A 24,637-nucleotide genomic window follows, 5' to 3' on the forward strand; every position below is an offset into this window, starting at 1 on the left:
GAGTAAGGAGAAGAGAGTTTAAGGAAGAACTTGTGTTTCTGTGTGCCTGACCCCACTGGTTCCATTATTTTTGCATTCACCAAGCTCCCAGAGAAGTTAGGTAGTAATTCCAGTCTTTAATTGCATCAAGAGGTTGTTTCTGTGTTTTGTTTTATCTTCACGGAGTTTATCGAAAGACTCGTCCATGTTTGTGATAAAGATATTAAGGATGACTAAGAATATTAATACTTTTGTGACACGTTGAACCATGTAAGATTGCCAATAGCTAACCATTTTTTGGACCTGTAAAAATGGCAGTTTCATAGGGTTCAACCTAGCATTTTATTCAAGAGCAGTGGTCATGGGAATGTTAGAAAGACTCACTCCCTCGATACACATTTAGCTGCAAGATGGTTTCATAACATACACCTGAGGACGGCTTACAGCGATCTCTCAAGCAATGCATCTGGGGTGAAACTAAGCCCGATGTCTAGAGTGCGATGCTGAGTGGAACAGTGGTCATCGTACTGGCTGGGAGTTAGGATATGCAGCCGGTAGAGCCTGCCATGTGTTAGATGAGTTGAGTCCCTGAGGCATCTCGCAGAAGCTCTCTGAATCTCAGGTTCTCACACCGAGCCTAAGAAACTATACCCGTTCCTTGGATGCAGGCGAGAAGAGTCTGGTCTCGCTCCCCATGAGGTGGAGACCCTGCCCCTGGCACGCCATGCCCTCCCAGAGAAGAGTCTGTGAGTTCCCGCCCTCTTGGAGCCCCCCTCCACCCATGTTCCCGGTACGACAAACCACAAAGTCCCCACCTAGGTGTTTCTGGGCACATCGGACGCTCAGGTCTCCTCCCCCAGGGAACACAGCATGGCAGCTGACACCTCAGAGCCCGGAGCCCGTTTCGGATTCTGTGTCTCCCTCTCTCTCTGCCCCTCTCCCTGCTCACACTCTGTCTGTCTGTATCTCTCTCTCACAAATAAATAAACATTAAAATAAAAAAAAAGACTGTGGTCCCCTGAGAAAGGAGGAATTCTGCCCCCAGACTGCATTTGAACTTGAGCTGCAATGTCAACTCTACTCTTTCCTGGCGTCCAGTCTGCTGGCCAGCCCTGCAGATTTTGGACTTGCTGACCTCCATAATTACATGAGCCGATTTGCTAAAGTAAACCTCTCTCTCTCTCTCCCTCTCTTATATTGATTCTGTTTCTCTGAAGAATCGGAATTAATACAAAGGTTTATTTTACAAGGTAAGAGGCTAGATCATGTTTTATGTGTCACTTGATGTATATAGACTAGATATATTAGGCACATAGCATTTGGGCCGCTCAGAAGCGGTCCCACAAATATTAGGGCTGAGCCCGAATATGTCTGCAGTCCCACTTTGTGCAATACAAGAGGTCCGAAAGTGTGTGCTTTAGCCATGTGTAGAGAGCCCTGCATAGATGCTCATTGCTATCAGAGGGTCAAATCTTGGCATTAAAGCTACCGAGGACTCTAGAAAGGGGGCGTTGGGGGAGGGATGGGAACAGGCAGTAGGGCACAGTGGGAAGGCCATAGGCTTGGTCAGCTGAACCCGAAGTCAGATCTTACCTCCACGTTTCAGCAGGGGTGAGTGATCCGTGTGACCTTGGAAAACTGCTTTTACTGGCCTGTGACAGCGTTCCCATCAAACGTAAGCCGGAGGAAACAGCGGGGGTCTCAAACATTACTGGGAAAACTGTGTACATGATGTGTCTAAGGGACGTGCCCCGCTCAAGAACCATCCGCTCCTTTGCGAGGGCTGTTGCCACAAAGGACCACGAATGGGTGGTTCGAACCACAGAAATCTGCCGTCTCGCAGTTCTGGAGGCCAGAAGTCCAAGATCAAGGTGTTGGCAGAGCTGATTCCTGCCGAGTCTCCGGGGAAGGATCTGTGGTATGCCCCTCTCCTAACGTCTGCGGGTTTCCTCGCGACATTTCTCATTCCTTGACTCGTACCTGCACCGCTCCGTCTTATGCGGCATTCTCCTGGCGTGCCGGCATGGTCATCCGGGTTCACGTTCTCCTTTTCTTTATAAGGACAGAGTCCTATTGAATTGCCTCCCCCCCAATGACCTCTCTTAACTTGGTTATCTGCAAGTTAATACTTATATTAGAAGAAAGGTACGGGGGGCCCTGGGTGGCTCAGTCAGTCAAACATCCGACTTCGGCTCAGCTCGTGATCTCACGCTTCGTGAGTTCGAGCCCCGCGTCGGGCTCTGTGCTGATGGCTCGGAGCCTGGAGCCTGCTTCAGATTCTGGGTCTCTCTCTCTCTCTCTCTCTCTCTCTGCCCCTCCCCCAGATGTGTTCTGTCTCTCTCTCAAAAACAAAAATAAGTTTTTAAGAATTTAATAAATTCTTAAAAACAAAGAAAACAAAGAAAAAAAGAAAGGTATAAAGCGACAAGTCAAGAAGAGCTAGAGGTGAAGTTTCATAGGATTTTAAGGGCTGAACAGATGCAACGAATCTAAAGAAGTTTTCGCGACTCTTTGATGAGGTAGCATTTGAACTGGCCCTTGAAAGATGGGTAAAAATTGGCCAGGTGAAGATGGCCGGAAGGGGAATGTGTGAAAAACGAAAACAAAAACAACCCAAAAAAGATGTGAAGTTATATGTCAGCGTGAACTAAGCCGCATAAAAATATTCTCAACGTCTTGTGTCTTTAAAGTATGAGTTGGCCTTCTTGTCCTTCCTTCCACCTCTTCCCCCACCTCATCCCATCACCATAACCCTAGATGAGGAAAACTGAGTCACTTGACTGCCTTCACAGGACCTCGTGTGAGCTAGATGTGACTCACTTCGTAGATAAGCAAACAGGATCACGTTAAGTATCGAGTACCCGATCATCACAAAGGACCTCTTCTGATACCCTGGGGTCACGTCAATGAGCAGTTCAAGTTCAACATCACAGCCTTGAACCAAAGCTCTCCCACTGGGTGGTAAGACAAATACATATACTCTAAAATTCCAACTTAATTCATGTGAATTTTTTCTCTTATAACTTTGAATCTGCTCTAGTCAGATCTGAAGACTCCCCAAGTAAGAACTTCATAGGACAGTGTATTTTTAGGATAGTGGTATTCTCAGAGCTTAACAACAGCGAATCAAAATAAACAGGACTTTGGAGGAACACACACACACACACACACACACACACACACACACACAAACTATTCAGATCAACCAAAAGACATACCCAAAGTCAGAAGAAAAAAAAAATCATAAACCTACCCTGGAATGAACTCTACCTTTAAGAGGGCGGTTGAGATTTTACGGAGTGGCCTGTAAGGAATATTCTGCATTTTCTGGACATTGCTGGAGGTGGGGGCGAGTGGTGGGAAATGACCACAACAAGTGGAGGTCCCCCCTAACACTTTAGCTGAGCACTAGAGAGACATCACTAGCCTGGAGACAAGTCAAGGAGTCGTACTAAAGTACACCAACACCTCTTTGCACATCATCAGAATCTGTAGCTCCCCGTGAAATACTTGGCCGAGCAGTGGTGGCCATTCGCGCCCAAGAAGTGGTAATAGCCAGACCAGGCTATCAGGCTGGCTCTACAGAGAACTGGGGGTGGGGGGGGAGAAGGGCAGGGGGTGGTTAGCTGATGCCTCCCACCAGGGTGAAAAGCAGAAGCAGCCTTTGAAGCTAAATTCATCCGCAGGCAGCATAGACCGAGGAACAATTTCCAAGATGGTCACCAAACTACATACATACATACTTACGTACATGAAAACGACACAACGTTGGTCAGTGCAGATAAAGGATGTAACCGGAATGTAAAATCGTTATCAGCGTTGCACGAACACCCTCCTCGGGCTAGGTCTCCGCACGACAGCTGGTTTTTTGGGGGAACCGTATCCAGCATGCCATGCTGTCTTGCCGCTGGTCCATGAGAGGTGATGGCATTCACCAGACCCCAGAGGGCCAGTTCACCATGAAAGGCTCTGAGGGACCATTCTGTCAACACGGAGTGTCGCAGAGCTCTGAGAAGCAGTCGGGTTTGTTTGCATTCTGGGAAAGGGGTGCAAACACCCATGGGCACCTCATTTGTGCTCACGATTTAAACTATTTTGCTGTCACGTCTGTGACAGCAGACGAGGTAGCGGCACGGTCCCAGGGGCCTCAGACACGACGCCCTGTTAGCACCAGGCGGCAGTTAGGGCTCCCCATGAACACGAGCAGCTGTGTTGTGACAACTGGTCCCGAGTGCGTTTCTCAGCACGCGCGTCCCCTGGGCCCGTGAGTTGGGCACACACACACACACACACACACACACGCACTCGGGCCCCTTCCTAAAAGACCCACAGCAACATCGCTGTGCTACCTGGAGCCTCTGGGACCAGGTTCATCTCAAGATCCCCGAAGCAATTTAACCATGAAAACTTTTTCCATGCGACACCTATTCATATTTAACAGTTTGAGAAATCCTGCTTTGCGGTAATTTACGCACAAATAACGTTTTATGGGAAATTTTTGTAGCCTGAAAGGGTTCGTATGAGTTTTCGTTTTTCTTTATTAATTCCCTGGTGTCCGTAAGCATTTGTGCTAAAGTCCACCCCCTGCCCCCAATTTATGTGTGTGTGTGTGTGTGTTGATTTTTTTTTTTTTTGATGCTTACCGTTATACTCACATGCAGATGTACAAGTGATTCTCTTCCGGATGGCAGTCCTGGGAGTGGAGGGAGGACCTGGGGGAGGTTGCCACTGTTAGGACAGCCGGTTTCCGGGTTGGGGGGGGGGTGGGTGAGCCCTCTTCTGGACACACTCACGGCATGGTGGCACCAAACCCATGCAGGTGGCCTTTGCTTTCTGGGAGCAGAAGAGGAGGAGAGCTTAAAGGAAGCTAGAGGAAGCAGTGGGCGGCCCGACACACGGCCACTGGGCATCGAGGGCACTCCTCATCCGTCCGCACCCCAACCCGCTTGAGCGGGGTGCTGCCCAGTTCTGGGAGTGAGGTCGCTGGCCTCGGCTCACCCATCGAGACTGGCCCCCCTCCCCTGCCCGCCTTGTGAAATGGCTTCTTCCTTGCTGGGAACACTAAAGGTGACTAGTGGGACTGCATCGCCCAGGGGAAATTACGTTACACAACCAAGCTTTCGAGATCAGTATCTGTACCAGGCACCCCTAGACTTCCAGAGAAGCAAGCCAGGTTTGTCCCAGGTAAGGGGGAGGGGGAGAGGGGCGAGGGCAGGGTGGGAGGGAGACTCTTTTTTGCAGCCCTTTCCTACCCAGCACCTCCCTCAGGTGCTGCTCCCAAACACTTCTTTCCTGCAAGACGTCCTGGGCACCAGGTGACCCCTGGCCATCATTCCCCACCGCCACCACCTTCATCCAAACCGCCAGCCTTAATGCCAATAACACCCCAGGCAAGCTCTCCGATTAAACTACATCATGGGGCGCCTGGCTGGCTCAGTCGGAAGAGCGTGCGACTCTTGATCTCAGGGTTGTGAGTTCAAGCCCCACGTTGGGTGTAGAGATTATAAACAAACTACATCATGAAGCTGCTCTGAAAATTAAGTGGTTTTATGCTTTTTTTTTCTTGTTTTGATCCTTGCTACTTGTTTTCCCAAGGCTCTCTACTTCCTTCGACTGATGCAATCCAATTTCAGAAGGTTCTTTCTGTTCCAGAGTGATAGGGATACCTCATTTCTGCAGACATTACAGAGATAACTGACTCAGGCAAGAATCATCAAGGGACGCTAAGCTAGTGGGTAAAAGTTTGATGAAGTATGGGAAACTTCCTTACATAGTTCGTAGGGAGCAAGCTATCTCCCTACAAGATACTGATTAATTATAAAAGGAAAAATCGTGACTCTGGAGTGGAAAAACTAGGCAGACACCCCCTTAACTAAGGAGATAATGGGCCTTCTGCCATCAATGATGCCTTCTGCCCGAAATGCACAGCCCGAATCTAATTATGAGGAAATATCACATAAACCCAACATGCAGCGTGATCTGGAATTTTCTTTTGCTATAAAGTGTATTTGTGGGACAACTGTCAATATTTGAATGGTCTACAGATTTCTTCTTCTTCTTTTTTTTAGGTTTATTTATTTTGATTGGGGGCAGAGGGAGGGGCAGAGACAGAGTCGGGGAGGGAGAGAATCCCAAGCAGGCTCTATGCAGGGCAGAGCCCGATGTAGGGCTCAAACTCATGAACCGTGAGATCACGACCTGAGCTGAAATCAAGTCAGACACTTAACCGACTGAGCCACCCAGGAGCCCCAGAATGGTCTGCAGATTAACAGTGTATCAATGTTCGTTTCCTGATAAGAGAATGTTTTTAGGAAATACACACTGAGGAATTTGGGGGTAAAAGGGCATCGTGTCTGTAACTTACTCTGGAGCAACGGTTGAGAAAAATTTGCGGATTGATAGAGCACAAACATGGTTAAATGTTAATGGTTGGAGAATCTGGCTGAAGGATAGATAGCGATTCTTTGTGGCTATTTTTGGAACTTGTTCTTCAAGTCAGAAATTTTGAAAAACTAAGTACATGAGTTCGTAGATATTATAAAAACATCTAGAATTAGAACCGGGGGCAGGGCTGATACCAGAGTGAGGAGATCAGCTTGGTTTGAGGGCCTAGATACCCTTGCTAAAGATCAGAAGCTATGGAAGGAGGGAATATGGCACTGACCGGGGGCCTCATCCTTCTGAGAGAAAACAAAAATGAAGTCATAACCAATTCTCCCTCTTACCTCGGGACATTCCCCTGTAGACCCCCCCACCCCAAGCCCTCCATATGACTACATGAGACTTTTATTTTTTACACACAGTCTATATTTTGGTCTAATTCCCATGTAGCCCCGTCTTATGCATCATCGTGTATTTTGTTATAAATTTGATAGGATTCCAATCTCGACGATGTTATTGGTATTATTGATTGCCCTTATTCGCTAGCTCGGTTTTTAAATAACTTCTCATTCAGGTAGTTTGGTTATCCCTTTGTAATGTAGAAGAATTGAGAAGGACTCGGCCCAGATTCAGCCACGTGTGCTTTCGGGCACACCGGCGGGGTTTCTGCGCTTTGCCAACTGAGAAGCCCAGACTTCACAGAAGGCATTGGAGTCCAAGGGTACAAACTTGGGCTGCGAGGTCAGACGGACAGAAGGGGTTTGGATCCAGCATGTGCCATCTCAAGGTGAATTAGGGTGAGTCACCTTCCTCCTTTGAGGATATTTTCCTACCTATCAAACATAGAAAATAAAGCCGGCTTGTTGTGAGGACCGATAGGAGGCTTTAGTATAAAACAACCTGCCCAGTTCCTCCCTGGTAGTTGTGACAAAAACCCTTTGTAAAAAGCAAAGGGAGTCCTCCCTCCAGCAAAGGGAGTCCTCTCCTTGCTGCAACTTTTCCGGGTCTTTTTTTTTTTTTTAAGTTTATTTATCTTGAGAGAGAGAGAGACAGAGACAGAGAGAGCCAGCGGGGGAGGGGCAGGGAAAGAGGGAGAGAGAGAATCCCAAGTAGGCTCCACACTGTCAGCGCAGAGCCAGATGTGGGGCTCGAACTCACGCACCGTGAGATCATGACCTGGGCTGAAACCAAGAGTCGGATGCTTAGCCGACTGAGACACCCAGGCGCCCCGCCAGTTGTTTTTATGTCAATGTGTGCCTGACGTTATAAATAAGCAATTTAATTAAGTAGCAACTTAGAAAAAAATGGGTGGAAAAGTTGTTTCTATGTAAACTAAGCTGAATATTTGGGAACGGTCACAGGTAAAATGGTAAAAGCAGGGGCGCCTGGGTGGCTCAGTCAGTTAGGCGTCCCGACTTTGGCTCAGGTCATGATCTCGTGGTTCGTGGGTTCAAGCCCTGCGTTAGGGCTCTGTGCTGACAGCTGGGAGCCTGGAGCCCGCTTCGGTTCTGTGTCTCCCTCTCTCTCTCCCCCTCCCCCACTGATGCTCTGTCTCTTTCTCAAAAATGAATAAACATTAAAAAATTTTTTTAATGGTAAAAGCAAATAATTCTGCTGATTTAGGAATGATTTAGGTGTGAGTGAAGCGGCTGTAGAAGGCAAGAGACTGGGGGGAGAGATGGCTTCGGGAGTCTTTCCTCTGCTTCCACAAAGCTGTAACCCGAAACCAGAGATGAGGGCCCATGGGTGTGGGTTAGGGAAGAAAGAGGATACAGAATGCCCAGCCGGGGATTCACAGAGGAAGTGCCGTAGCATCACATGAGAGATTGGCAGGGAACCAACGTGAATTCAACCTCAAGTTCAAGTGAAATATTAAAAAAAAAATTTTTTTTCTTAACATTTATTTATTTTTGAGACAGAGAGAGACAGAGCATGAACAGGGGAGGGTCAGAGAGAGAGAGGGAGACACAGAATCCGAAATAGGCCCCAGGCTCTGAGCCGTCAGCCCAGAGCCCGACGCGGGGCTCGAACTCACGGACCGCGAGATCGTGACCTGAGCCGAAGTCGGCCGCTTAACCGACTGAGCCACCCAGGCGCCCCTCAAGTGAAATATTTAAGGCACATGTACATCACTTTTATTATTTCCCCACTGTAAACAGCCTTTTTGATTCATCAGTCCCCAGTGCGTCAGGGGAGAGGCCTTCTAGTGCATTTGATCCGGAACGCTGGCGGTAAGCAGACACCCGTCTGTCTGGCAGCTACGTCCCGTGTCCTCCCAGGGTCTCGGTTGGAGCTTTTTCCCAGTGGTTCCCACCCATCTTGCCCTCTCCTCGGCCCCACCTGGGGAACTCCACCCCTTTGATGTAATGACCGGGGTCGGGCCTGGGTAAGGCGATTCCCACGTGCTGCCAGGGCTGGGCACCGCTGTGCTGTGCTGTTTGCTACACGGGCCTCAGTCTGCGGCCGTGTCTGCAAGGGTCAGACGGGCCGTCTCAGCCTCCACTCTGCCCCTCCCCGCAAAGCCAAGCAGGGAGCTGGTGCAGAGAGTCTGTACGAGTCCCTGCATTGTCTGCAAGAGTCTGAGCCTCCGGAGGGCAGCTCCCGGAAAAGTGAAAGGGACCCTGGGACAGTCCACACGGTGACGGCGGGGTGAGCTGGGGGTCAGATGCGGGGTGAGCTGGGGGTCAGATGGCAGGTGAGCTGACACGGAAGCCTGTGCCGAGGATGCCCGATCCCCGCTCCAAGTGCCACAATCAGGCGCGTGATATAGATGGTGTTGAGGGAAAATTTCCTTGAAGTCAGGCATTTCATTTTCCGACCAGCGGATAACAGGCTGTTCTTCCGCACCATCGATTCTCATTATTCCTAGCAGTTACGGTCTATAAAGATGAATGAATCAGCTAATACCCAACCACTGCTCCTGACGGGAAGGCAGGCTTCAGCAGCCGAGAGTCTCTGGCCACTGCACGTTCGTCGACGGACCGATAAGTGACCTTGTTTTATGTGTTTCTGTTTAAAGACACCTTCTTTAATGTAATCTGTTGACTCACCAACATCGAACTCATAGCCAACCGTACCATACGTAACTGATGCCCAAATAAAGCCTACCTAACACGTATGTCTCTTCCATAAGGCACATCACAGCCTTCTCGTGCTCGGAACGCTAGACCGCACTTCAGCACTACCCTTTGCCATTTTAAACAGTGAAATTACCAGCAGAAAGCACAGAAATGCAAAAAAAACACGGCGCTAAACGGAGCCCCAAAGAACGCCCGCCCAGTTTATAGTAACAAGAGCTGCAACGGGAAGGCGGGGCGTGACCTTGTCTGACCTCTGCTGGGAATGGGTGCCTGGGGAGATGCAGACTTTTCACTGCTACGCTCACGTCCCCACGTGGCTGTGAAAGCATTGGGTGCACGGATTTGGGGGTTTCAAATAAGTTTTAGCGAGGGGGTGAATTTGCAGGTGCAGAATTGGAAAGAAAGACTGAGGATGTGCCATTTCCACTATTCCTCCTCTTGTCCTGCCCAGGCATGTCCCCCGCCTTCTTCAAAAGCCTGCTTCCCTTGCCAAGAGGGATCTTTGTTGATTTTCTTTCTTTTCTTTTTTTTTTGTTGTTGTTGATTTTCAGCCTGCCTCTGACTGTTGCTGTGTGTGCTCAGTTCCCTGTTGAGACTGCCCTTGAGACAACTCAGTCCGTCAATTATGAACCAACCAATACTAATGAAGTATTTTAAAGCACCTAATAGACTTTTTAAAAAAGTTTTTATTTTTAAGTAAGCTCTACCCCCCACACGGGGCTCGAACTCACAACCCTGAGATCAGGTGTCACGTGTGTTACCGACAGAGCCAGCCAGGTGAGCCCTCAAGCACCTCACAGAACTTTTGAGAAGTGCGGTGGGAAAGAGATAAATACAAGAAGCCGTGCCTTCCAAAGAGGGGTTCGCTATCTCCCAGCAGTGGAGGAGAGAAAGTTACCATGTGAAACAAAGGCAAACAATGTTAAAAAGGACCTAAGTCTATTTTAAAATGAATGTTGCACACCGAGTGTTCTGGACGTCTGGAAAAGAAAGATACCAATGAGGGCTTTAAGTAAAACCTTTCCAAAGACATGAAACTTGCATGGGGCTTTGAGGAAAAACAAGTGTCGAGGGTGGGTGGGGAAGTATTCAGGATATATGAATGCAACCTGAGAAATGGAAAGGAACATAGATTCGCATCCAGCGCTCACCCCCCCACCCCAAATAAGAACGAAGAGACAAACTTAAGCAGGGTGCTTGTATGTAAGGATCTAAGTGCAAGCCCAGCCCTGCCTGGTGATCCTTTGTTCCTTATTCCACAAGACACTTTACCGAAAAACACTGACGGGACATTCCAGATGGATTAATCAACACCAAACATTTTGTGTCCCAGTCACGTGCCTTTTGCCAGGATCTCAAGGATGCATGGGTAATAGTAGTAATAGTATTAAAATACGAATCAAACGGTAATTTTCATTTAGGGCCAGTGTACTTGACAGGTCGTCCTGAAGAAAGGTGTAGGCAATGGGGTCTCAGGTAGTCAATTACTCCATAGGATCCGTGACCGATTTCACGCACACATTCAATACCTTCCAACAGGTGCCCTACCCTCTCCTCTTCGGCAGGAAAATGAACCAATTACATGCTATTGAACATCACAGGTATAGACCATCCTACCTTTTTTTGTTGCGTAAGGCAGTAGCTTGCAAACGTCTACAGTCTGTTGTCACTAATAGATGGCTGCTGTATAGGATTATGTTAAGGTGGCTACTTGATGGCTGGACAATGGCTGTCGCCTCAGGTGGGGCCAGCCTCTTAAGAATCTTAATAACCCACACTTACGTGGCCAATTAATCCGCAATAAAGAAGGTAAGACTATACAGTGGGGAAAAGACAGTTTCTTCAATAAATTGTGCTGGGGAAAATGAACAGCTATACGCAAAAGAATGAAACGGTCCACTTTCCTTACACCATACACAAAAATAAACTCAAAACGCATTAGAGACCCACGTGTAAGACCTGAAACCGTAAAACTCTTAGTAGAAAACACAGGCAGTAAACTCTTGGACATCAACCAAGGCCATTTTTCTAGATATGTCTCCTGAGGCAAGGGAAATAAAACCAAAATAAACTCTTGGGACTACACCAAAGTAAAAAGCTTTTGCACAGCAAAGGAAACCATCATCAAAATGAAAAGGCAACCTACTGAATGGGAGAAGATATTTGCAAATGGTATATCTGATAAGGGATTAACATTCAAAAATATATAAAGAGCTTATACAACTCAATACCAAAAAACCAAAAATGATCTGATTTAAAAAATGCGCAGGGGACCTGAACAGATATTTTTCCAAAGACGACATCCAGATGGCCAACAGACACATGAAAAGGTGCTCCACATCAGCAATCTTCAGGGAAATACAAATTAAAACCCCAATGAGACATCACCTCACATCTGTCAGAATGGTTAAACTGAAAAAGACAAGAGATAACAAATGTTGGCAAGGATGTGGGGAAAAAGGAACCCCCGTGCACTGTTGGTGGGAATGCAAACTGGTGTAGCCACTATGGAAAACAGAATGGAAGTTCCTCAAAAAATTACAAATAGAAACACACACACACACACACACACACACACACACACACACACACAGTGGAACATTATTCGGCCATAAAATAAGATGAGATCTTGTCTTTGTGACCACATGGATGGATCTAGAGGGCATCATGCTAACTGAAAGAAGTCAGACAGAGAAAGACAAACACCATATGATTTCACTTATATGTGGAATCTAAACAACAAAGCAAAAGAACCAACAAAGCAGGAACAGACCCATAAATAAAGAGGACAAACTGACGGTGGCCAGAGGACACGGGGGTAGGGAGATGAGCAAAAGAGGCGACGCCGAGTGGGAGCTCACAGACTTCCAGTGAGAGAATAAGTTAAGTCCTGGGGGCGAAAGGCACAACGTAGGCAATGGGGTCAAGGGTACTGTAACAGCCTTGAATGGTGCCCGTCAATGGTAGCTCCACCTGTGGTGAGCACAGCATTGCCATATAGACTTGTTGAATCACTATGTTGTGCACCTGAAACTAATGTAACACTGTGGGTCAACTGTACTTTGATTTAAAAAAAAAAAAAAAGATTAAAAGAAGAATTACAGGGGGGGAAAGAGAAAGGTAATGGGTCAGAAGTGCTTAGCCCAATGCCTGGCACCTGAGAGGCCCCACTTGTTCGCTATTATAAATACCAAGAGTAAATCTCCTACAGGCCGCTATTTATTTCCTTGTAAATTCCACAGCGTGGCGTAATGCTGGGATCCCGGGGAATCTCGCTTCGACCTGGGCCTCCGCCACGGCTGGGACGAGTATCTGGGACTTGCGTGTGGCATTTACTGAGTTGGGACACGGGCTTGAAGGCGGGCTCATTCTTTCAACAAACCACGATTATGCCCTTGCTGTGTGCCGAGCACCGTGCCGCATGCGGGGAGGCGGAGAGAGCCGGAAGGAGAGAATAGCAGCGACCATCACGGCGCGCTAGGGCACGGTAGGAGCCCTTTGCACGAGCATTTCATCCTCCCAGGCACCTTTATCTCCGTTTTCCGGGAAGGAAGTCCAAGTTTTGAGGAACCGGGTAATTCGCCAGGCCATTCCACTCCGCTTCTACCCTCCGCCCCCGCTCAGCCCCCTGAACATCCCCGTGGGCACCCTTCAGGGGCTTACTCCGTTGGGAACATTAAGAATTCCGTGAGACTCTGCACGTCAACTCCGCACATCTCAGCCTCTCTCTGGAGAACTCCAGACGCTGGGGCTCAGGGCGCGCCCCCTCTGCGGCCAGGGGCACCCCACCTCCTGACACCTTCGGGAGTGGCTTGGAAGAGAAGCCGAGGAGGCCGACCGGGGCTCCGTGGCAGGGCTGCCTGGAAGAGCCTTCTGTCCGCGTCGACAGTAGCATGTGGGGCCCCAGCGGCTCCACTCCCCCGAGCGGCACGCTGCGACTCCAAGTTTCTCTGCCTTCAAAGCTCGCGCGACGGCCACGCCGAAGACCCAAGCCTTGGGCAGAGGCCAAACGGTCACTTCCCCGCCCTCCCGGCGCAGTATGCAAATCCGAGCACCAGGAAGTAGCTGGGACCTCTCGGCCGAGCCCAGCGACAGCCAGTTCCTCTCCCGCCGCTCCGGGCCGCCGGCCGCTCGCTCCCCTGCCGTGGCGCCTCCGGGCCCGACGCGCTGCAGCCTCCAGCCCGCGGCAGGCGGGGCGGCCGCGCCACCCCGGGCCCCGAGCCCGCTGCCCGCCCTGCGCCGGCCCCGCGGGGCCGCCCCGTCGCGCCCCCCGCTCTGAACTCGAGTCACCGTGGAGCGCCGCCGCCGCCTAGCAACTTTCACCCGGAGCTGGTGAGTCCCCGGAGCTAGCCGGGGGGTGGGCGCGGGGTGGGGGTGGGGGTGGGGGGGACCGCGGCTGTGTCCCCGGCCGGAGTCCCGGGCGCCGGGCGGGCCGGGGGCCGGGGGCTGGGGGGGAGGGGGGGGTCGGCGCGGGCCGCGGCGGCCGGGGGCGCGCGCCGCCTCCTGGCAGCGCGGATGCCTCCAGCCTGTGGGTGGCCGGGCCCTGGGGGAGCGCGGTCGCGGGGGCGGGCGGCTCCGCAGGTGTCCTCTCGGCTGCGGCGCGCAGGGGCGCGGTGGGAGGTGCGGGTGCGAGGGCAGGCGCGCGGCGGGTCCCTCCGGTGCCGACCCGAGCGCTGGCTGCCGTCCCCGCCGGGCCACTCTCGGTGAGCCTCGGGGAAGCCCCTCGCCGCGCAGAGCCGGCGCGCGGCGGGGATCCCGGCGGGGACTCCTCGGGCTGCAAAATCCGGCCGCCCCGGGGCGCCCCCCCCCCCGCCCCGAGGTGAGGGATGGGGCTCGGCCCGGGCCCTCTGCCAGGCACCTCGCGAGCGTGACGTCGGGGTGGGGTGGGGGGGCTGCGGCAGAATCGGTAGGCACCCTCCCGCCGAGCCCGGCGCCTCCCCGCCTGCCGAGGAGCAGTCCCGTGCCTCCGCCGGCGGAGAGGAAGCGAGAGTTATTTTAAGAATTCAGGGGTTGCCTTTCCTTCGCCTTGGGGGGAAGGGTGTAAGCGTCAGTTCCCGCTTTCCTGCGTTATCTTGGCCGACTGTGGCATCTTCTCCGAGCTGTGCGTTTGCGATGTTCCTGTCTAATAGCTGACGTGGTCGTGCGGTTGTGTCTCCATTCGTGTGTGTGTGTGTGTGTGTGTGTGTGTGTATTATCCCAAACCCACCCAACTTCTTTGCCAGAAACCCGAGTTGAATGGGGCCTTGCAGTTTCTTCGCCGAGTGTCAGCTTGGGCCTATTACTGAAATTACCTGCGTGGGTTTTTTCATCTCTGGGAGAACATATTTACTTTCTGAGCTGTGTATTGCATGCAAAGCCCCAAGTACACACACAGGCATTCCATAAATGGCGCTGTTATTTGTCGCAAATACAGTAACTCTATCAAAACAGGGTTCCCTGGTTCTTTGCAATTTGTTGATTTTAAACCTAAGACTACATGGTCCGATTTAGCCACCTGACCCTCCTAGTAAACGTGCTTAATAAATACACCAGAGATTAGCTGTCTGCACAGCTAGTGCCCGGGAGTCTCACTCACCCTAAGCGCTAGCCAGTAAAGATGTTTGACTTTTGATTTGTTGACCGCCCCTACAGGCACTTGTAGGGTTTAGGAGGGCAGGCCTGTTGTCCCTGCACAGGTAAAAGCCACAGCCGTGCAGGGGGGAAGAGGAGTATAGGAATTTAGTAAGTCCCGAGAAGCCCTTCCTAAATGAAGTAAAGTCTGCTGGAAAAAGGGTGGGATTCAGTTAGTCCCCGGTTTTCGTTTGGAGGTAAGGAGCTAAATGTCTTCAGGCTTGAAGACCTTTCATTTGATCACAGGCGGCTTTTGGTGACTGGGCCTCTTTGGAGGCAGAGTGGGGTAACCCTCTTCCTGAGTGAAGGGTAGAGGCCGGCTCCGGTAAGGGAAGAGAAAACAGGAACTGGAAAACCTAAGTTTGGGCCTCTGCCATTATCTACCAGAGCTGTGATTTGGGATAAGTTGGGTTAATGACTTGTCCATTTGTTCGGCCAACGTTTCCTTCATAGCAGTAACTGGCGTTATATCATGATTTGTCCGTGTGTGTGTGTGTGTGTGTGTGTGTGTGTGTGTGTCTGTATTCACCACTGCAATGAAGGCTCTGTGAAAACAGCTCTGTCTTGTCCAAAACCCTAGCCCCAGTGCCTGTCGCAGAGTCGAGATTACTTGGAAGAAAGGGTGAAGTTTGGCCTCGAGTTTGGCTCCGCGCAAGGTCAAGGAACAGGGCTGGTTCGTAAGGCACTTGAAGCCCGCTGGCCCTCCGTCCTGGTTTCTGAAACAGGGATTTGAGGGACTTTTTTTTGACCAGTTCTCCCAGGGTCAGTCTCTCTGCAGGACCCGTTACTCAGCTGTATCACTGGGAGCAAGGGCTTGATTTGGATTAAAGGTCGTTTGCCCAATCAAAACGACTCACTTGATGTTGCCCACGTATATGGAGACCTTGCCATATCCTCCCAACCCCCAGGGGCTTTTTTAGCAGAAAAGTGGTCCAGCCATTTTGTGAATCGAGGACTGTCCAAGCCCCTCAGGTCCATTTCACTTGTATTCAAAACATCGGAGACGCCATTTGGTTCAAATGAATACACAGAGTTGTGATTCAACAACATTAGCATGGGTTTGCTTATGGGTAGTATAATTTGCATCTGCGTAAATAAGAACACAAGGTGTCTGAGGCTGCGGTGTGAAATGTTGTCATAGCTCACACTGCTGATCTCCATGACTTCCATGTCCTCAAGCATGGATAGTCATTAGTTGGGACGTCGATCGATGACCCATCGCGATGACGGTGCTCATCCCTTTCGCTTGTTAGGAGCGATTCCTGGGAATCACTGATCCCGGAGTCAGAAGCCTTCCTGAGTTATAATTTCATCTGAACCTCTCATGGACCCCAGGGTGGGCAGGGACAGGTACAAAACAAAGGGGTTTGGTGTCCTGCCCAAGGTTGCAGGTGGCAAAGTAGCACCGTTGGGCAGAGTAGGTATGTTTTCTGGCTCCAAATTCAGAGCGTTCCGCACTTTTCTGCCTTTGCCCTGTAGTAGGTACTCAACTACGGGAAAGAAATCACTTAATAAACATTTTCAAAAAGGGGAACCACAAGGTAATTTTCTTCTATCTCTTGGCGATTGCATCATCAAGCAGGGCACTTAAGGCATGTTCCGGGAGATGCGTTTCTGTGCCTTTTAGCACTGCTTCCTGCTCAGGGATGGGGGGAGATCTGATCACTGCCAAGGTGACCCCTGTATCGGCTGTTGCCCAAGCAACTCTAGTGACTGCCTTGGGGGCTATTAGGGCTTATTGGTTAATACAGAAGTGCTCAGGTAATACTTTGCCCAAGGATTGCCTGCAGCCTCTGCTAGAAATGCCTCCCGTGAACCTTACAGGCCTCCTTGTGTGGTGGTTATAACAGTAGGAGCATCATTTGAGGTGAAAATACAAAGTAGGGAGATAGGGCCCAGAAGATGCTCGTTAAAACATACACTGCCCTTTACTGAGCACCTGCTATGAGCAAGGTAGCCTTCAAAGCCAACACTCTTACAAGAGGGTACACATTGCCTGTTATCTTTAAAGATCGGTGACAGAAGAGGACAAATATGTAAGAGGAAGTCTTTTTTTTTTTCCCCAGTCAGAAATATTGAAAGATTTCTTACAGTTGCCCGGTTTCCTGATACTTAAGTTGTGAAATGTTGAGTTCACTCTATCATCATTTCTGAAATTTATTTTGAGTAAGTTCCCATTTAGGGGAGAAGCCCAAGTATAGAAAATAGCATAGGAGTCTGCCAGTTGAGGAATTAGAATTTTTGAAACAGCCCGGTTTAAAGATTTGGACCCTCTTTTGGATATCCTTGGCTTAAGTTAGCTGGTTGGGCTCTCTTGTAATTTAGAAGAGAAAGTTCAAATAACGATTTGGGATGTTGTGTTTAAAAGGTGCATCCATGGGCACCTGGGTGACTCAGTTGGTTAAGCAATTGACTTTGGCTCAGGTCATGATCTCTTGCTTCCTGAGTTCAAACCCCACATCGGGCTTTTTGCTGTCAATGCAGAACCTGCTTCAGATTCTCTGTCTCCCCCTCTGTCTCTCTCTGCCCCTCCCTGCGTTCCCTCTCTCTCAAAAATAAACATTAAAAAATTTTTTTAAAAGGTACATCCATGCTAACAAGTTACAGGGGCCGTTGATGTAGCCTTTGTTCATTCTTGGACTTTTTCCTCAATCTTGTTCTGTGCTTCACTTTCCCTTAGTACCGAATAAGCTGTCAGCATTCCTTATTTGCTGCAAAAGTAGTTCTTGAAAGTTCTATTGACCATCTGGAAATGGCTTTCATTTGTATAGAACTCTTCTAAAGTTTGGTTGTTTGACTGTCTTTATTAACCCTCACATATTCCCAGTCTCCCTTCTCTGGCCCCCCTCTTCAGCTCTCTGTTCACCCTCTTACCAGGTCCGTGAACCATGAGTTGACGTGATAAGAGATGAGCATTTATGGCAAGAGTTTATTGGCTCATGTCATTGTAACTGTTCATTTTTCATAACGCTGACTTATACAAATGATGGCCCGTAAAATTATACGAATGGTGAGACCTTTATAGAATCCATCAATGTAGGTATTTCTTACTGGTCTGGGCTCTGCTTCCGGTAAGTTGGAGAACCCTGGGCAGAAGTCTCCATTCATGTAGCTCAGAGTGCCTTTAAGTCAATCTCATCTGCTTTTTACAGTTCACACCTCAGGCAAGTCTGATAATGCTGGGTCTGCCCACACTCCCACCTTTCTCTGAGCATCTACACTGACTCTGTTGATCCCAAGCCGTGCCATCTGAAAGCTCTTTGCCAACGTGCCTCTCTAGTCCTTCCTCTGTCTGTGGGTACCGCATCAGTTGTGGGGCATGGGAGAGCTGTCAGGACTTCCTTGGGCCCACCTTTCAGTGCTGGGGAGACCGGAGAGATGGGTTTGCATTTATTCTACCTCCAACTCAAGTCATGATGTCTTCTTGGCCTTTGGGCCTTCTGGGTGCCTCAGCTCAAGTCATGATGTCTTCTTGGCCTTTGGGCCTTCTGGGTGCCTCAGCTCAAGTAGTGATGTCTTCTTGGCCTTCAGGCCTTCTGGGTGCCTCAGCTCAAGTAATGATGTCTTCTTGGCCTTTGGGCCTTCTGGGTGCCTCTTTCTGTTAATGTTAACCCCCATGGGGGTGAGGGGAACAGAGAAGCTCGTCTCAGAGAGACCCTCTGGAGAGGGAGGACCACTTCTGCTTTCCACGGGGAAGCTGTGTCACAGAGGGCAGAACTGTAGCCAGCGGCCTGACGGGAGGCCCGAGGGAGGGGGCCGGCAAGGAAGTGATACTTCCTCCTGCTTGGAAGGCCCCAGACCCAGTCATTTGCCTGCAGCCCCACCTTCCTTACCAGTCAACACTGCTTTTTTTTCCTCAGGGTTCTTTCTACCACCTTCTGCTCTGTTCATTTTCAGTTTGCTCCTGAGAGGGGGCGGGGGGGGGGGGTGGGAGAAGGGGGAGAACGAGCGTAGTCATCACTGGAGAGCCTTCTGTGGCAAAGCCCATGGTGGCCATGTTTGAGTCTTCAGCAACAGAAAGATGTACGTTTTGATGGTCACCATCATGGAAATCATTCTGAAAATCTAACTAGGTGTTCTGAAATCTTTTAATGTTCAGGCAATATAATAATTTCTTAAGCTAACTATAGTGGTTCAGTCCTATTTTTAAAATTACTTAAACTCTAGTCTCTTGTTAATTTTTCGGGATAGGGCGGTGACTTTCATGTGACTTTCATATTTCTTTGACCATAACCTACATCAAGAAACATGTTTCACCTTGTGCCTGAATGCACGTCTATGTGTATGCAAAAAAAAAGGAAAGAAAGGAAAGAAAGGAAAGGAAAGAAAGGAAAGGAAAGGAAAGGAAAGGAAAGGAAAGGAAAGAAAGAAAGAAAGGAAAGAAAGAAAGGAAAGAAAGAAAGGAAAGAAAGGAAAGAAAGAAAGGAAAGAAAGAAAGGAAAGAAAGAAAGGAAAGAAAGAAAGGAAAGAAAGAAAGGAAAGAAAGAAAGAAAGAAAGAAGAAAGAAAGAAGAAAGAAAGAAAGAAGAAAGAAAGAAAGAAGAAAGAAAGAAAGAAGAAAGAAAGAAAGAAGAAAGAAAGAAAGAAGAAAGAAAGAAAGAAGAAAGAAAGAAGAAAGAAAGAAAGAAGAAAGAAAGAAAGAAGAAAGAAAGAAAGAAAGAAGAAAGAAAGAAAGAAGAAAGAAAGAAAGAAGAAAGAAAGAAAGAAGAAAGAAAGAAAGGAAGAAGAAAGAAAGGAAGAAGAAAGAAAGGAAGAAAAAGAAAAAGAAAGAAAAAGAAAAAGAAAGAAAGAAAGAAAAAGAAAGAAAGAAAAAGAAAGAAAGAAAGAAAAAGAAAGAAAGAAAGAAAAAGAAAGAAAGAAAAAGAAAGAAAAAAGAAACAAATTTGGTGAAAGAGCTTTTCCTTCTAGATCACCGGGCAGTGTGACCCAGAGCCACCCTTTCGAGAACAGCGTAGTGAGATCTATTAGAGTTTAAAACATTTGGGGGAGCCCAGAGATTCCAAGAAGCTCCAGGCTGATAGGGAGGCTTATTAAGCAAATACAAATTAAGATAAATCCATACAATGGAACACCGTAGATCTTTCTAAAAATAGTATTCAGTTGGGGCGCCTGGGTGGCCCAGTTGGTTGGGCTTCTGGCTCTTGATTTCAGCTCAGGTCACAATCCCACACTGTTCACCTGAAACTAATATAACATTGTATGTTAACTATACTGGAATTTAAAAAAGAAAAAGAAAAAATAAGTTGAACACAAATGTGTGGGTAATATATGATAGTATTTCTGAAATATATGCATTGGTGAGACACATAATCTGTAAGCTATGCACATCAATACTTTTTGTACTAAAGTTTTGATAGTGATTATTTCTGGGTTATACCAATTTTATTGCCTTGGTACATTTTTTTTTTTAAGAATCACTTATTTGATAAACATTTTTTTAAAATTTAATGTTTGTCTCTTTTGAGAGAGCATGAGCGAGAGAGGGCAGGGGAGGGACAGAGAGAGAGGGAGACGCGGAATCCAAAGCAGGCTCCAGGCTCCGAGCTGTCCGCACAGAGCCCGACACGGGGCTCGAACCCACAGACTGTGAGATCGTGACCTGAGCCGAAGTCGAACGCTCAACCAACTGAGCGACCCAGGTGCCCCAAGAATCCCTTATTTGACTTTAAAACACCATTGTAATGAGCAGTGACGTGAAGCCAGTGTGAGTGCAGGGGAAAGGGAAGAGCCATCAGGAAACGTTGGGGCAAAAGCGGCCACAATGGAGCTTGTGTGATCTAATCGTGAGCAGACTCGCCCCTGGAGGAACTCATGGGCTCTGCGTCTTGTAAGTAGATATAATATTTTCTTAAAGGAGGGTCTCTTTCTTCTATTTAGTCATATTTAGCATGGAGCGTAACAGATGTTTGAGTCAGCTGTGCAGGAATCATTCAAAGATCCAAGAGCTCATTCTAGTGGAGTGGGGATAAGCCTGGAGGGCCATTGCCCAGAATACCAAATGTTGGATTTTACTGTGTAAAAGGAGAATCGCTAGAACCTTTTAGCCGGAAGCCATTTTCTTCCTTTACGACCAACTTCTTGCCTAGACTCTTGGCTATAAAATGGAGTTGCCAAATGATGAAGAGATAGTGAATACTCATTAGCTGCCCGGAAGAGGTGGATCATTAACCCAGGGGCTAACAGGCACCTCCACAGAGATTAATTTGGGGCTGAAAAGTAACATTTATTGCTGTCTTGTGTAACATCAGAAGCCTTGACCTTGTGGTCACTAGCAGGTCGGTACTTGATCGCTGGCCTGAGTGGTCATCCTGTCCAAACTCCTATCTAAATATTCTTAATGATAGCAACACTATTGAAGAAATGAGCAATTAATTTGGAGTTGAGGTCTAAGTTTCTGTGGCATTATGAGTATTTTCCATTTGATTTAAAAGGCAAATCTGTTGGGGTGCCTGGGTGACTCAGTCAGTTGGGTGTCTGACTCTTTATCTCCGCTGAGGTCTTGGTCTCTGGGTCATGAGTTCAAGCCCCATGTTGGGCTGTGCACTGGATGAGAAGCCTACTTACAAAAAAAAAAAAGAGAATGTATTATAAGGCAGCAGCTTGGTGTTGGGATCCCTTTTATGATCTAGAAGATAGTAAAAGCATTACCAGGAGTGCCTGGGTGGCTCAGTCGGTTGAGCCTCTGACTTCGGCTCCGGTCATGATCTCACGGTCTAGGAGTTCGAGTCCCGCATCGGGCTCTGTGCTGATGGCTCGGAGCCTGGAGCCTGCTTTGGATTCTGTGTCTCCCCCTCTCTCTGCCCCTCCCCAACCCGTGCTCTGGCACGCGTGCTCTCTCTCTCTCTCTCTCAAAAATATTATAAAAAAAAAAAAATCCCTTCTGTAACTAGGAATGGCAATATTTGGCCAAAATGGCATAATTTGCCAATGATGCTGGCGACTGCCTTGCATAACCCGATACCACATATTGAATATCTCTTGTTTTCAATGCCTTTGAGAGATTCTTACCTTTAAATTTGAGGGGAGGTAATGTAAATGGTAAAAAGACAGCGGGTTTCCAAGCTAAACGGATCTGAGTTCCTATCTCGGTTCCCCTGCTTATGACTTTAGGTAAGTTACTCATCCTCACCATTTAGTAATACCAGGTTTGTGTGGTGGTGATTAACAGAGCCAACCTCCTATCTCCTAATGTTGTTTCTGGTACACAGCAGGCACCAAATAAAAGGGAGCTCTTTTTATAATGGACTAGGTGATTCTTTCTTAGAGGGGAGGAACCCTTCCTCCCTCCCTCCCTCCCTCCCTTCCTTCCTTCCTTCCTTCCTTCCTTCCTTCAACAAACACATGCTGAGCAAACATTTAAATACTGTCACAACCCAATGAGAGTTCAGAGTCTACTGGGGGGGTCAGTCACAAACCATCCTGCCCAGCGGTTTGCCACGTGCTGGAGTCTTGACTGAACTTTGGATCTGCCTACGAGGTACCCAGAACTACGGTAAGCCCAGGGGCTACCAGGGTTCGCGGGATGGTCTCGGCATTCAAGGATGCCCTTTGTAGGGGAGCGTGAGGACACAGATGTGGTGTTCAGAGTGTGACCCGTGCCACCCTAGATGTATACACACGGCGCTCTGCAAGCGGAAGGAGAGGGCTCCCGGTGATAGGAAGAGACGCTGGAGCTGGGTGTAGAAGAAGTAGAAGGAATTCTCTAGATAGGGGCTTTACGGAGATAGGCAAATGAGCCTGGGGATTCCAGAGAGGCCAGGGGTCCTCTGGGATGGACTGCATCCTTACATGAGAGGCTTCGTGGTCTAGAGGGGGACAGACAAATATGGTAGCAGGCACCCAGTCTCTCTGGCTTCAGATGAAATTCTAATGTGGAATGCGGGGTCATCCATATAATCAAATGAGTACCGTAAGTTGTTTTTTTTTGTCTCTCTGGACAAGACCCTGGTTGTTGTCTCTCTGGACACGGGAGCACATTGCCTTTTTGAATGGTTTCAATTTTAATGGATTAAAATGGATATAGAAAGGAAATGTTAACCGGTTAAATTTCATAACTGCCTGCGTGTCTTTTACTTTCCGGCCCTCAGTTATTGTTAAGGTTTTAACTGAATTAATACGACCACTGAATGAGGATTTCATTGTAAGTTTCCTTCAATTCCTTTACGAGTGGGTAACCTTTCAAGAGTCTAGTAGAAGAAACCATTCTGAGCACTCTAGTGAATGACCCCGACGTTACATTGCTGCCATAGTTAGAAGTCTTCAAGAGAGATGAGGCCGAGCAATCCAACTTAACAGATAACATAACCCTTCGCATGTCAAGTGTCAACCCTCGGGCTCTTGACGTCACCTATGTACCTTGGTATTCAACGTTTGTATCCTAGAATCTTGTAAAAGGAAGAGATTCTGGTAGTGTCTTACACATGGCCCTTAGCAGGGAGGTAGTCACCTTCCCGTGAATCCTGGGTCTCAAATGTTAGTTTCCTGCCAGGTTATCCTACTGCAGGTAATGGAGGCCACATTGTGAGAACAGCGTGAGAGGGTGCTCAAAGTGACCCATTTCATTTTTGGACAGCTCTGGAGAGGAGACAGATTTTTCTATCATGCTACAATGTTTCATTTTGGTAACTTCTGCCTACTGCTGCTAACTCTGCCTTCTGGCACTGTTTTGACAAATTTTGAGGCTGTGGCTGTCGATCGGGGACGTGTAGGGACATGATTGATTGCCTGCCCACCCAGCACCATTACCCCACCTCTCTTCAAAACAGAACCCAGATTATTTCAGGATTCATCTTCTCCACTGAAGGTTCAGCAGTTTTCCCCATCCCCATCGATAGGGTGGCCCTGACTGGTCAGAGGCTCCTACTCTTGCCAGTGATTGGTTCATAAATGGGCATACTTGGGGTTGGACGGTAGTCGGTAAAGGGAGGTAATGTCCCATGGGTGGTCCTAACATGAATAGAAAAGGAGTGGAGAGGGAGAAGAGAAGTGAGAGATGAACGAGGAATAAGGGGGGGGGGAACTCGTGAGAGTCAAGAAATTAGAAGGAAAATATAAGTTATCTTGATTACTAATTTGCTAATTTGTGATGTGTACAGTATGTGGTTGTTTCTGTGTGTGTGTGTGTGTGTGTGTGTGTGTGTGTGTGTGTGTGTGTAGTCACACAGACTGGTGTGGGATTAGTAGTGACTACTGGACTTCAATAACCACAATTTATTTTTAAGATGTATATGTATTGAGTGTTGTGTGTTGGGCATTGTAGTGGGTGCTTTGGGGGAAGCAAACATTGGTAGCATGAGGTTCCTGCCCTGGAAGAGCTTATGGTACTCTGTTCTCTCTGGGTGGTTCACGGACCACAAGGCTGACAAATTAATGTGCCAAGGTCATGGATGGAACAGTAACCTTCTTGCTCAGGAGATCCCTGAGCACCTTAATTAGTGCCCAGAAACCAATATTTTTGGTTTCTCCCTCGTGCCCCCTCTCCCTCGTGCCCCCTCTCCCTCGTGCCCCCTCTCCCTCGTGCCCCCCCCAACTCATGCAATTGCCTGCATGTGCTAGCTCTCTCTCTCTAGCAAACAAAAAAAGAAACAA

The 24,637-nt window shown here is 48.5% G+C and overlaps 1 protein-coding gene across 2 annotated transcripts in view; it reads left to right on the forward strand.

Annotated features, from left to right (window-relative positions):
• Positions 1 to 13,513: 13,513 nt before the first annotated feature.
• LYN (LYN proto-oncogene, Src family tyrosine kinase) overlaps positions 13,514 to 24,637 on the forward strand; it is a 127,900-nt gene continuing 116,776 nt past the window's right edge. The window contains exon 1 of one of the 2 annotated variants that reach the window (XM_023248683.2): positions 13,514 to 13,772. The gene's annotated coding sequence lies outside the window, so the exon portion shown is untranslated. The remainder of the gene's footprint in view (positions 13,773 to 24,637) is intronic. The other variant, XM_023248684.2, reaches the window with a different exon arrangement.

The sequence above is a fragment of the Felis catus genome, chromosome F2, assembly GCF_018350175.1.
Source record: "Felis catus isolate Fca126 chromosome F2, F.catus_Fca126_mat1.0, whole genome shotgun sequence".
Lineage (NCBI taxonomy): Eukaryota > Metazoa > Chordata > Mammalia > Carnivora > Felidae > Felis > Felis catus.